This window comes from Prionailurus bengalensis, chromosome B3 (genome assembly GCF_016509475.1).
Source record: "Prionailurus bengalensis isolate Pbe53 chromosome B3, Fcat_Pben_1.1_paternal_pri, whole genome shotgun sequence".
In the NCBI taxonomy this organism is placed as follows: Eukaryota; Metazoa; Chordata; class Mammalia; order Carnivora; family Felidae; genus Prionailurus; species Prionailurus bengalensis.
The window spans coordinates 119,846,613-119,860,133 of NC_057355.1; the positions used below are offsets into that span (position 1 = coordinate 119,846,613).

General features: G+C 38.9%; 1 protein-coding gene across 21 annotated transcripts in view; it reads right to left on the minus strand.

The window, feature by feature from the left end:
* ENTPD5 (ectonucleoside triphosphate diphosphohydrolase 5 (inactive)) overlaps positions 1 to 13,521 on the minus strand; it is a 49,086-nt gene that overhangs the window by 31,093 nt on the left and 4,472 nt on the right. For 17 of the 21 annotated variants that reach the window (XM_043556588.1, XM_043556595.1, XM_043556581.1 and 14 more), the window contains exon 3: positions 9,431 to 9,497. The gene's annotated coding sequence lies outside the window, so the exon portion shown is untranslated. Of the gene's footprint in view, positions 1 to 9,430; positions 9,498 to 12,694; positions 12,787 to 13,521 lie in introns of all 21 variants that reach the window. The other 4 variants (XM_043556599.1, XM_043556598.1, XM_043556590.1 and 1 more) reach the window with 1 other exon arrangement.

The following is a 13,521-nucleotide window of genomic DNA, read 5'->3' on the forward strand; positions in this document are numbered from 1 at the left end:
CAACAGCTATAATGCACATACTGTGGTAAGTTCTTTTATGGGAATATGCATAGAATGTTATAGGAATGGACCTACAAGGCAAATAACTCATCTCAGAGTTACTGAGTTACATCTCAGAGGAAGGATGGAGTTGGGAAGGAAGAGGGTGGCTCCTTAAGGGATAAGAGGCCTAAGCTGGGTCCTGAATCAGAGGTAGGAATTAGCCTGGTGAAGTGACACAAGGAGAATCCTGAGAACTTTAAGTATTAAACAGATGAAGTATAGAGAGCCAAAATAGAGAACACGTGTGAGAAACAATGGTTCTGTAGGCAGTGAATCATATTTCAAAGAATGGACTGGTTTTCCTTATACAGTTCCATGAGAACACCTGATTGTTAATTTAAGTCCTTCTATTCCTTCCCTAAACAAATATAAGTATTGACTGACCTGAATAAAATGACACAGGATTTCTCAACAGTTTAAAATAATGGAATGAAGTAGGTAACTGGAAAGGTCCACCAAAAAGTCTTAGTGAAGCTCCCACTGCCAATTCATCTGAGCTCCACAAAAAAGCTAGCTTTAACAAAGTTAAAAATTAAATACAAAGCAAGTTTAAAATGTAACCAGAGTGAAAAATTTAAATAAGCTGAACTATGGAAATGGATTAGCCAAACTACTCAGAGCAAAAGTTAGTCAAGTACAGCAAAACGAAAACTGGTCTAATTTAAGTATGAAATAGATTCAGTACAGTGAGCAATGCCTCATTTGGGAATATAAGTTGGGACCTACATACCCAACACCAAGGACCAGAACTCTGGAACACTTTGCTATTTGAAGAGTGTCTAAGGTGAGGGAACATGATATCTTTTGTATTTCCAAACCCAAGTACTGAGCCTGGAACATGTTAACATCAGTAAATTTCCTTTTTTTTTTTTAATTTTTTTTTTAACGTTTATTTATTTTGAGACAGAGAGAGAGAGACAGAGTATGAACGGGGGAGGGTCAGAGAGAGAGGGAGACACAGAATCCGAAACAGGCTCCAGGCTCTGAGCTGTAAGCACAGAGCCTGACGCGGGGCTCGAACTCACGAGCCGTGAGATCATGACCTGAGCCGAAGTTGGACGCTCAACCAACTGAGCCACTCAGGCGCCCCAACATCAGTACATTTCTGACTTGGTACAACTGAACTGATAATATCTGCAGACAAAAGCATTGGGGAAGAGGGTACCACCTTTCCCAGTGTCTTACTATGGCTATCACATACCCAACTCCCCATGCCCCTCAAAACCAGCTCATGGATAGTAATGCTATTCCAGGAATTCTATTTATTCACAAATTCATTCATTCATTTAGGCATTCCAGAAATTATCAGCTGCCAATGCTACTTACAAGTATGTCATGCAAAGATGAATCATCTTAGACCTGGCCTTTAAGAGACTACAGTAAACAGGAAATAAATACATGTCCATTAACTATGTCTGTAGAGTTAAAAGGTGACAAGTAGCACAGTTGCCATGCTCTGAGACTTTAAAACAGGGAGATATTATTTACAGCTGGAATAATTGAGAAGGCTTTATAAAAGAAGTGGCATTTGAGGAAGGTCCTGAGAAGGGGCATTAAGATAGGAGAGGAGTACTTTTCAGGAAACAATGATTCAAGACATGGATATAGAAAAGGGATGGAAGCCCCCGGGGAATAGTGAACACATCAGTTTGACTAACTGTCATAGGAAATAAAGTTGGAAGGGCAAACTCAATTCAGACAGGAGAGCACACCAAACACTCAGCTGAGTTCAGACTAAACTCTGTAGGCAACGGGAAGCCATTGAAGATTTTTAGCAAGGAAGTGTCACAAATATGAATCTGGCCATTACATATAAGAAAGACTGAAGTGGGAAGCCTTAGTAGGCTCCATTCCGGTGTCTAATTCTACAAATGTTCACTGATGCCCATCAAGTGGTAGTTGCTTGAGAATTAAACATGAATAAACAGACTTTTTTATTCAAGATTCTGAGTCTGGCAGAGGTGACAGACATAGACACAAATAACCACACTTTCAAGTTAATCATAAAAACACTAAAAGAGCCCAGGGCTTTAAGGACTAACTCTATTGATAGGATTAGGAAAGGCATCATGAGATGGCATGTGAACTGATTGTGAAAAATGAATAGAACTACAAAAATAATATAGACATGTGGATAAAAACCAGAGGGACTATAAAAAGATGAAATAGGTAAATATGAAATAGGTAAATTATGAACGGCTTGATTTCATTTATTTCCCCAAAAATGTGTAATATGGATTTCAGAAACAAGAAAGTACACTATTAGCAGAGGAGGGTATAGAAGAGAGGGTTAGCACTTAATGCAGGGGACTGTGGCCAAAGGAGCACAATCTGAAGTAATAATAATAATAGTGGCTAGTATTTATTGAAACCTTAATACTAGCTAAGCACTATGTTAAGTATTTTACATGCATCATCTCATTTAATCTCACAGTATCACTCTGTGAGGTAGGTTTATTTATAACACCCCCTTTCTAGAAATGAGAAAACTGAGTCATAGGAAGCTAGGTAATGTAAGACCATATAGTAAGTGAAGAGAGCCAGAAACCAAACCCAGATGGTCTAATTCCAGAGCCCACAGTTTTAACTACTAGGTCACCCAGGAAGGGTCACCTAGAATGACTCCAGGGAAAAATGGATTTGAGGGTGGGAAGAGAAGGTAGAGCAGAGAAGAATGATCAGAGATGAAGCTGGAAAGTTAGACTGGCATCAACATGCAAAAGTCTTACAGTAGTTTGATATCCTTCCTATATACGACCAAGAACTTTTGATCTGTTCCCTGCCGGTTAGAACCAGAACTTCATTATATTTCCACTATCTGACCACTTCTGATCACTCATTGCTACCACCTTGGCCCAAGCCACCATCATTTCTCATGTGATTTACTCTGTCTTAACAGAGCTCTGCTTTTTAAAAAAAAATTTATTTATTTTTTAATGTTTATTCATTTTTGAGAGACAGGGAGAGATAGAGCATGAGTGGGGGAGGGGCAGAGAGAGAGGGAGACACAGAATCCAAAGCAGGCTCCAGGCTCTGAGCTGTCAGCACAGAACCTGACGTGGGGCTCAAACTCACAAACCATGAGATAGTCATGATCTCATGAGCCAAAGACAGATGCTTAACTGACTGAGCCACCCAGGCACCCCAGAGCTCTGTTTAAAACAAAAAAATTGTTTATGTATTTTGAGAGAGTGTGAGAGTGAGCACATGTGAATGCAATAGTGAGTGGGGGGAGGGGCAGAGAGAGAGGGAGACACAGATCCCAAAGCAGGCTCTGTGCTGTCAGCGCAGGGCTCGACTCAGGGCTCTATCCCAGAAACTGGGAGATCAGGACCTGAGCCAAAATCAAGTGTTGGGTGCCTAACTGACTGAGCCACCCAGGTGCCCCAACATATCTCTGCTTTTACTTTCACTCCCCGAGAGCCTTTTTTTATTTAAAAAAATTTTTTTTAATGTTGATTTATTTTTTAAAGAGAGAGGCAGAATGTGAGCAGGGAGAGGGGCAGAGAAAGAGGGAGACACAGAATCTGAAGCAGGATCCAGGCTCTGAGCTGTCAGCACAGAGCCTGACATGGGACTCAAACTCATGAACCATGAGATCATGACCTGAGCCAAAGTTGGACACTTAACCAACTGGGCCACCCAGGTGCCCCACCTACAGTCTATTTTTAACAAGCAAATAAAGTCATCCTTTTAAAATGTTACATGTCTCCCCTCTGCAAAATCTAGCAGAGGCTTCCCATTTCCCCCAGAGTAGCAAGATTCCAACAAGTTTTCATGGATCCACCTGTTCTGCCTCCCTCCCTATTACCTCTCTCACCTTATCTAAGTTTTAATCTTACTCCCCCGCATCACAGACCTCTGCATGCTTACATGTCAAACATGCTCTGGCCTTAGGGCCTTTGCTCTAGCTGTCCCCACTGTCTGAAATATACATCCACTTGATAAATTCCTACAACTCCTTCAAATCATTGTTCAAATGCTACTTTCTTATTGACACCTATCTTTAATATTAACTTCTCTCCCTCATGTGGCCTTACCTCTGCCTGCTTTCTCAATCCCCTTTACTCTGATCTTTTTTTCCATAGCACTTATCACATTCTAACGTATTAGACAGCTTATATATTATGCTTATGCTTATTATGTGTGTTCCTCTAATGGAATATATGCTCCTAGAGAGAAGGAATATTTGTTTACTGATGTAGCCCAAGCACCTAGTGGAGTGTCCAAGGTTCTCAAAAGAAACTGATAATAGGAAACTATAAAGTGACATAAGAAGGGAAAAATAATACTTTCATAGATTTGTAAGAGAATAAAATGAGATTTTAAGAGAATAAGATGAATACCTGATCTAGTAATAATGATTTGTTTTTAGGAGAAACTATAATTTTATTTTTCTGAATCTATTAATTCTATAGCTATACTGCTACATTGAATGTCAGTCTTAACCACTGTTAAAATTTTGATAAACTGAAGTAATTTTCCAAAAAAAAAAAAAAAAAAGAATCTAAAGGATACTAAACTACTAAACATTTACATTGTCCAAGTTTTATCAAACCAACAAATATTTAAGATGGTATACATTAGTTACCTACTGATGCATAACAGATAATCGCAAAACTTAGTTGCTTAAAACCATAATAAACATTTATTATCTCACAGTTTCTGTAGTCTAGGAATTTGAGAATTGGATAGTTCTGGCTCAGGGTCTCTCATGATACTGGAGTCAAGATGCAGGCTCCCCAGCCTGCAGTTAACTGAAGGCTTGAATGAAGCTGAAAACCCCACCTCCAAAACGGCTCACCCGATGGCTGTCAAGTTGATGCTGGTTGTTAGAAGGAAGCCTCAGTTGCTTCCAAGTGGACTCTCCAAAGAGCCTTGAATATCTTTACAACATGGTGGGTGGCTTCCTCCAGGGTGGGCAATCCAAGAGAGAACAAGGCAGAAGCAGCGATGTTTTTTAATGACTTAGCCCTTCAAGTCATATACTATCACTTCCCCCATATTCCACTGGTCATGCAGACCAACCTAATAAAATGTATGAGAGTGGGAATGCAAGTTGGTACAGCCACTCTGAAAAAAGAATGGAGGTTCCTCAAAAAACGAAAAATGGAACTACCCTACGACCCAGCAATTGCACTACTAGGCATTTATCCACGGGATACAGTTACACTGTTTCAAAGGGGCACACGCACCCCCATGTTTATAGCAGCACTATCAACAATAGCCAAAGTATGGAAAGAGCCCAAATGTCCACTGATGGATGAATGGATAAAGAAGATGTGGTGTATATATATATATATATATATATATATATATATATATATATACACAACGGAGTATTGCTCAGCAATCAAAAAGAATGAAATCTTGCCATTTGCAACTACATGGATGGAACTGGAGGGTATTATGCTAAGTGAAATTAGTCAGAGAAAGACAAAAATCATATGACTTCACTCATATGAGGACTTTAAGAAACAAAACAGATGAACCTAAGGGAAGGGAAACAAAATAATATAAAAACAGGGACGGGGACAAAACAGAAGAGACTCATAAATATGGAGAACAAACTGAGGGTTACTGGAGGGGTTGTGGGAGGGGGGATGGGCTCAATGGGTAAGGGGCATTAAGGAATCTACTCCTGAAATCATTGTTTCACTATATGCTAATTTGGATGTAAATTTTAAAAAATAAAAAATTAAAATAATAAAAAAAGAAATGTATGAGAGGATGGGCATGAATACTAGCAGGTGAGAATCATTGGGGGCCATCTTGGAGGCTACTGCAAGTTATAACCAGTATTTGCGTAATATTATGTGTTCAGCTTTTTTTCCTCACTTATACATATTTCTATCAACAGAGCTTACACACTTTAAAAACATTTTTTTAATGTTTATTTATTTTTGAGAGTGAGAGAGACACAGTTTGAGAGGGGGAGGGGCAGAGAGAGAGGGAGATACAGACTCTGAAGCAGGCTCCAGGCTCTGAGCTGTCAGCACAGGGCCCAACGCAGGGCTCCAATCCACAAACCACAGGATCATGACCTGAGCTGAAGTTGGATGCTTAATTGACTGAGCCACCCAGGTGCCCTGACCTTATACACTTCTTGTTTGGAAAACTACATGTTATTCCAATAATATTAACTCTTCTTTTTTAAAATTTGTAAAAATGTTTACTTATTTTGAGAGAGAAGGAGAGAGCACATGCTGGAAGGGCAAAGAGAGAAGGAGAGAGAGAATCCCAAGCAGGTTCCACACTGACAGTACAGAGTCCAATGCGGGGCTCAATTTCACAAACCAGGAGATCATGACCGGAGCCAAAATCAAGAGTATAATGCTTAACTGATAGCCACCCAGGTGCCTTGCCTCATTTTTTTTTTTTATGTTCATTTTTGAGAGAGACAGAGCATGAGCAGAGCAGGAGGAGGGGCAGAAAGAGAAGGGGACAGAGGGTGCAAAGTGGGCTCTGCCCTGACAGCAGTGAGCCTGGTGTGGGGCTCGAACTCCCAAACCATGAGATCATGACCTGAGCCAAAGTTGATGCTTATAAGACTGACTGAGCCACCCAGGCGCTCCATTTCTTTTTTAAACGTTTATTTATTTCTGATAGAGGGCGTACAAGTGGGGGAGGGGCAGAGACAGAGAGAGGGAGAGAGAGAATCCCAAGCAGGCTCCCTGCTGTAAGCACAGAGCCCAACATGGGGCTCGATCTCACAAACCATAAAATCACATCCTGAGCCAAAATCAAGAGTCAGACACTTAACTGAGTCACCCAGGCGTCCCTCAATGATATGAACTCTTAAAAATTAAAAACAATAATGGACTTTTAGTTTCTCTGAAAATATCAATCCCACCACTTGATGCTTTCCATTGTTTCTGTTATAGTCCCAATATTTTACTTAACATCATTAAAGTCAGAAAAACTACAACTCATACAAACATCCTGCTTGTTCCTAAGGGTGAAAGGAATTTAAATACTTCAAAAAAGTCAAATATATTTAGGAAAGAGTAGGAAAAAAGTAAACAAGTCACTATATTTGTTAAAATTATAGGTATCCATTAATAACTGAATACTAAACCTAACAGTGAAATGAAATACTAAATCAAGGAAGGTATAAAGTGAAAATATTTATATTAAGTTATATTGTTTAAATGTAAATATTTAAAAATATTTATAACAAATTTCTTCATGCTATATACAGAAAGAAAATTTCTAATCAGACAATAGTAGCATTAATACTTAGGTACTGAGGAGATATTTGGTAGAAAGGGATAGGACTAACAACTGGCACAGATACAAAATCCACTGAAAAATTCTGTAACAAGCATTTTTCAAGTATCAACAAAATAAAAAAGTTATTAAATAATCAAATTATTGTATATTATTATGTATAACATAATATGTTATGTTATGTATATGTTATGTATAACATAATAATAAACCATAATAAGAGCATGGAAACTACAAGAGGAGAGATTGGACAGGAGGAATTTTCCAACATAGGAGTTGTGCTGACAGAGGAGAGGAGTCTTGCCCCAAGGGCTCAGCTCAAATCTGACCACACTGTCCCAGGTGGATTCACAGATCAGAAGGGGGCGTTGAATGAGATCTTTTAAGGTCTCTCCAACCCTAGGATCAAACACTCCCAATGAATAAATTAAAATTGATACATTGGTAGTTACCAACAAATATAAAATTTTTTCCTATAAACATCACTTCTTTCTGTATTTTATTCCATTTTATTCAAAACATTTTATTCAAAAATGTTTTATTCAAAACATTTTATTCAAAACATTTTATTCAAAATTTGTCTAACTTTATTAGACAAGTGTCAAACAGGCCCATTCTATACAATGAAACCATTTGGGTGTTATACCAAAATGAGATCAGGCAGTGCCTGACTTCATTCTTCATTGTTTCGGGCTTGACTTAGCTACAATAATCACTGCATGGGGAAAGCTGTTGCTCTTTCTGCCTCTTTCTTCACAAGTCACAAGGCCTTTTCTTACCCATTCATTAAAGTGAAAAACCTTTAGATAGGAAGATACTACCAGTCAGGAGAGGGTTAATATTGTCCCAATGAGCAAATATAATGAAAACCTAAGGAAATAACTATCTCTGCCTTTGAACTCCTATCCATTGTGGGAGGCACTTATGTGCAGAAGAGTATCTGCAAGGATCAGTGCCCTTTGTCACTGTTTACACTGGAATTTGTGGGAAGAGACGTGAAAACCTATTTTCCCTTTCTTATTATCAAATGAAAAATAGCTACTGCTTTAAAAACATTAAATCAAAATGAAAAAAATGAGAAAGACTGAAATATTAAAGGATACCTTATATATAAAGCAAGGAATAGGACTTCCACATAAATACATTTCTTCTAAATGTGTCTGAGATGTTTCGCCTTTAAGTAACATTTTTATTTTAAAAATGTTTGCTACCAATATTTTTCTAAAATTTTTTTATGTTTTTTTTTTTTAATTTTTTTTTTTCAACGTTTATTTATTTTTGGGACAGAGAAAGACAGAGCATGAACGGGGGAGGGGCAGAGAGAGAGGAAGACACAGAATCGGAAGCAGGCTCCAGGCTCTGAGCCATCAGCCCAGAGCCTGATGCGGGGCTCGAACTCCCGGACCGCGAGATCGTGACCTGGCTGAAGTCGGACGCTTAACCGACTGCGCCACCCAGGCGCCCCGAAATTTTTTTATGTTTTGAGAGAGAGCAAGTGTGAGTGGGGGAGGGGCAAGAGAGACAGAGAATCAGAAGCAGTCTCTGAGCACTGTCAGCATGAAGCCCCATCCCCATGTGGGGCTCGATCTCACGAACCATGAGATCATGACCTGAGCTGATATCAAGAGTCCACCACTTAATCAACTGAGTCACGAAGGTGCCTCTGCTACAAATATTTCTCAAGTGACTTATGATTTAGGGTCATGATTATCATCAGCAGTTATATTTTTCTGTAAACTTGGGATGCCTCTAGGGGCTAGAGTTCTATAGGATTGTTTGCCTTTCTGCCACCAAACAGTCCCAGAATGCTATGCTTTTTGAGCTAGTTTCCCTGGACATGATGCTATGTTATCACTGATTAGTGTTGCCATGGGCCTGATTCCTTCAATAAACTGTCATCATGTAATATTTTAAAATCTTTAAAATCATGGGGATGTAAATCAGAAAGCCATAATTATTAGACTTTTATGTCAACTTATGCAAATGAGGGCCTAAAAGAATAAGGGTTTGTGACAAAAGAATAGACTTTGTGACAGCGCTTTAGTGGCTCATAGATCCCTTTCCATTTACTGTAAGCTCTCAGCTAGGAACAGAAAGCAGAATGTACAGAAATCTGACCTATGAAAAAGTGGGGTATTACTTTATATTGGCTACTTACCAATATTTTCTTCTTCTTCTTCTGGACATTCCCTTGTTTCCTTCAACTAATGTGCCATTTTTTCAACCTGTAGAAGATGGACGTGGATAATCATAAGAGCAAAGTTCTCTTTTCTCTCATCAGCATGCTTATTTTTGATGCAATTATCCCTTTCCATACTTGACTAAGTGACTAAGGAGCTAATCCATAAAAAAAGTTGATAAAATCTAGCTTTGCACTTTGTCGAGTCTTTTTTTGGGCTGTAAAGAATTCAAGTAAGAAGTTGTATGGAGTGCCTGGGTGGCTCTGTCAGTTAAGTGTCAACTCTTGGTTTTGGCACAGGTCATGATCTCAGTTTCGTGGGTTCAAGCTCTGCATCAGGCTCTGTGCTGGCAGTGCAGAGCTGCTTGGGACTCTCTCTCTCCCTCTCTCTCTGCCCTTCCCACACTTGCATTGTTCTGTCTCTCTCTCAAAATAAATAAATAAATAAATAAATAAATAAATAAATAAATATTTATATTTGTATTTATTATAAATAAATTATAAACAAAAAAATAAAGGTTTAAAAAACAAAACAAGTTGTGCGTTCCACAGTGTGATCAAGAGCAGCCACTTACTATCCATGTATGAGTACATGGTTACAAGGGACCAAGCCAATCCTGGTCCGAGGTACATATCCACAAGAATTGAAGATAGGGACTCAAATATTTCTACACCAATGTTCCTAGAGCATTATTCACAACCACCAGAGGTGGAAACAATCCAAGTGTCCATCAATAGATATGTAAATAAAACATGACCATATATCCAATAAAATCGTATTTATCTGTAAGAAGGAATGGGAAGGAATGGGGCACCTGGCTGGCTCAGTCAGAAAAGCATGCGACTCTTGATCTTGGGGTTATGAGTTCGAGCCCCACACTGGGTGTAGAGATTACTTAAATAAACTTATAAAAAAAGCCAAGAATGAAATCCTGATTCATGCTACAAATATGAATGAATCTTAAAAACATTATGCTAAGTGAAAGAAGCCAGATACAAAAAGACATATATGATTTCAATTATACAAAATATCTAGACGAAGTAAATTCAGACAGACAGAAATTAGATTAGAGGTTATCAGGGATTGAGGGGAGGGGAGAATGGAGTTACTGCTTAACAAGTCCAGAGTTTCTGTTTAGGGTGATGACAGAGTCTTGGAAATAAGACAGCAGTGACGATTATAAAACACTGTGAAGATAATATCACTGAATTGAACACTTAGAATGGTTAAAATGGCAATTTTTATGTAATATATTTTACCACAATAAAAACTTTTTATTTTTAAAAAATTTTTAGTGTTTATTTATTTTGAGAGAGAGAGCTCACAAGCACATGTGAGCAGGGGACAAGCAGAGACAGAGAGAGAGGGAGAGAAAGAATCCCAAGCAGGTTCTAACACTCGATTCTTGGAGCCTGAGATGGGGCTCCATCCCAGGACAGCAAGATCATGACCTCAAGAGTCAGGTGCTTAACTTACCAACCACCCAGCTAGCTGCCCCAGTAAAAACTTTTTTTAAAAAAGCATATGGGAGGTGCCTGGCTTGCTCAGGCAGTAAAGCATGCAAGTCTTGATCTCAGAGTCATGAGCTCAAGCCCCACATTGGGCATAGATTACTTTAAAAAAAAAGGCAGATAGAACCAAATATAAGATCATAAGAGGAAAAACACTGGCTACTAGTTACTATTTTAGTGGAGCAACAGTTATTACATTTCATTCTTGGTATATCTCATGGGTACACAGCCAATTACGATTTAAACTCTAAAGGGTAGTACTGATACTCAGAATACATATTTAAGCTTTGAATTTATAAAGTATCTTCCATTCTTCCAGAAAGAGAAACTTACCTATGCAACATAAATCTGAAAATTATACATTCAAGAGAGGATTCAAACAAGGTTGAAAATACAGGGCCCCCAAAACAAAATGTTTTTAAGAAAGGTCTTCATACATTTTGTTGACTATAACTTAAAAACTTCCCCCAGTATGCTCTTGGAATCCAAGGATGGAATGAGTGGTATCTACTTCTAAGCATGCAATCTTGGGGCTCCTGGGTGGCTCAGTTGGTTGAGCATCTGACTTTGGCTCAGGACATGATCTTGTGGTTCGTGGGTTCAAGCCCCATGTCGGGCTTACTGCAGCCTGTCAGTGTAGAGCCCACTTCAGATTCTCTGTCCCCCTCTCTCTGTCCCTTCCCCACTTGTGCTCTCCCAAAAATAAACATAAAAAAAAAAAAGAATTTAAACATGCAATCTTGACATTTCAATTAAGTTTTCCTTTTAAAAACACTTAATATTGTGTGTATGTCAATACACTAAACTCAAAACAAGAGACACTTCAAACTGGCATCTCCAAATGCCCCCATTCCTTGGCACCCTTGTACCATACACATAGAGAGGGTTAAATAGACACTCTTATTTCCTTTTCTGTTAGTGGCATCACAGATTTCCTAATTCACAACTCAAAATCCTCATCATCTTTGAATTCTTCTCTCTTATACCTTCTATATTCCAACTATCATCAAGAACTGGTGATTTTTCCTTTGCAGTATCTTTCTCATCTTTTTCTCTTGTTTACCTCCTAGTCCTCCTGTTAATATCTAAATTCTGGCCTTTATTACTTCAGACTTGGACTATTACAGCTTCTTAAATCGTCTTCCAATCACCGATGTCTCTGTTCTCAAATATATGCCAATGTTTTCCTAAAATGTTTTCATCATCTTCCCACTAGATTTTAACCCACAGCATGTCAGGAATTCATTGACCTTTGAACACTATCCAACCTGGCATATATGTTTAACTAACCAATGTTTGTTGAATGAATACATAGTATCACAATACATAAATCACCTCATTTTCTTTTTTATTTTTATTTTTTATTTTTAGAGAAAAAGCGCATGAGCAGGGAAGAGGAGCAGAGAGAGAGAGAGAGAGAGACAGAGAGAGAGAGAGAGAGAAACTTAAGCAGGTTCCATGTTCAGTGTGAAGCCCAACTTGGGACTCAATCCCACAACCCTGTGATCATGACCTGAGCTGGAATCAAGAGTCAGATGCTCAACTGACTGAGCCACCCAGGCTCCCCTCCTCACTCTCTTTAAAACTTTCATTAATTTCCCACTATGTATTACAGAAGGCACAAACTCAAATACCTAAATACTTACTGGGGCCAAGCAGGAAGTGTGAGTAAAGTTGCAAACCAACAGGAAGTGGTGGGGACAATGACAAACTAGAGAGTACATATCCTACCTATGCTGGCAACTGCTTGCTGCTGCCACAAATTGCTGCCACAATGAAAGACAGGTCCAGTACTTCCAGGTCTTCTGATTTTTCAAGATAAGCTGAAAGTATAGATTTCTTTGTAGAATTTGGTTTTTAAATAGTGACAACTAATTCCATTTAAAAATTTAAAAAACCCAGAAGCCACTGTGCAGGCCAGGCAAAGCACATCTATGAGCCAAATCCAGCCGTCAAGTTACAAGTTGGTGACTCTGCTCTGTAGGATAAAGGACAAACTCCCTAACATTTGAAGTCCATCACTGTGAATCCCAGGCTAACTTACCAAAGTCTTTTGCCCACTATTTTCATATAAGAACCCTCTGCTCTAGTCTAGCAGTTTTCAAACTTTAGGCTGTATCAGAATCACCTGGAGGGTTTGTTAAAACACAAACTGGTGGGCCTCACTGCCCGTTCTGATTCAGCATGTCTCAAGTATGGCCTGAGAACTTCCATTTCTAATCTGTAACAAGTTCCCAGGTGATGCTGATGCTACTTGTCCACGGACCACACTTTGGGAACCACTGCTCTACTTAAACACTTCATTGTCTCTAACACACACTGAATTTTGCTCACATGATTCTACCTTTCCAGAAAGCCTTCCCTCTTCTTTTCAGCCCACCTCCTTCTGCAAACTTTCTCTGAATATGACAATCTTCCATACCACCAAATTCCTACAGCACTTATTGTCCATGCCACGTTCCCCTTATCCATCACTGCTTGGTGGTTTTTTGTTTGTTTTTGTTTTGTTTTGTTTTGTTTTTTATTGTTAACTGTTTGTATGTAGGTGCCAGTGAAGT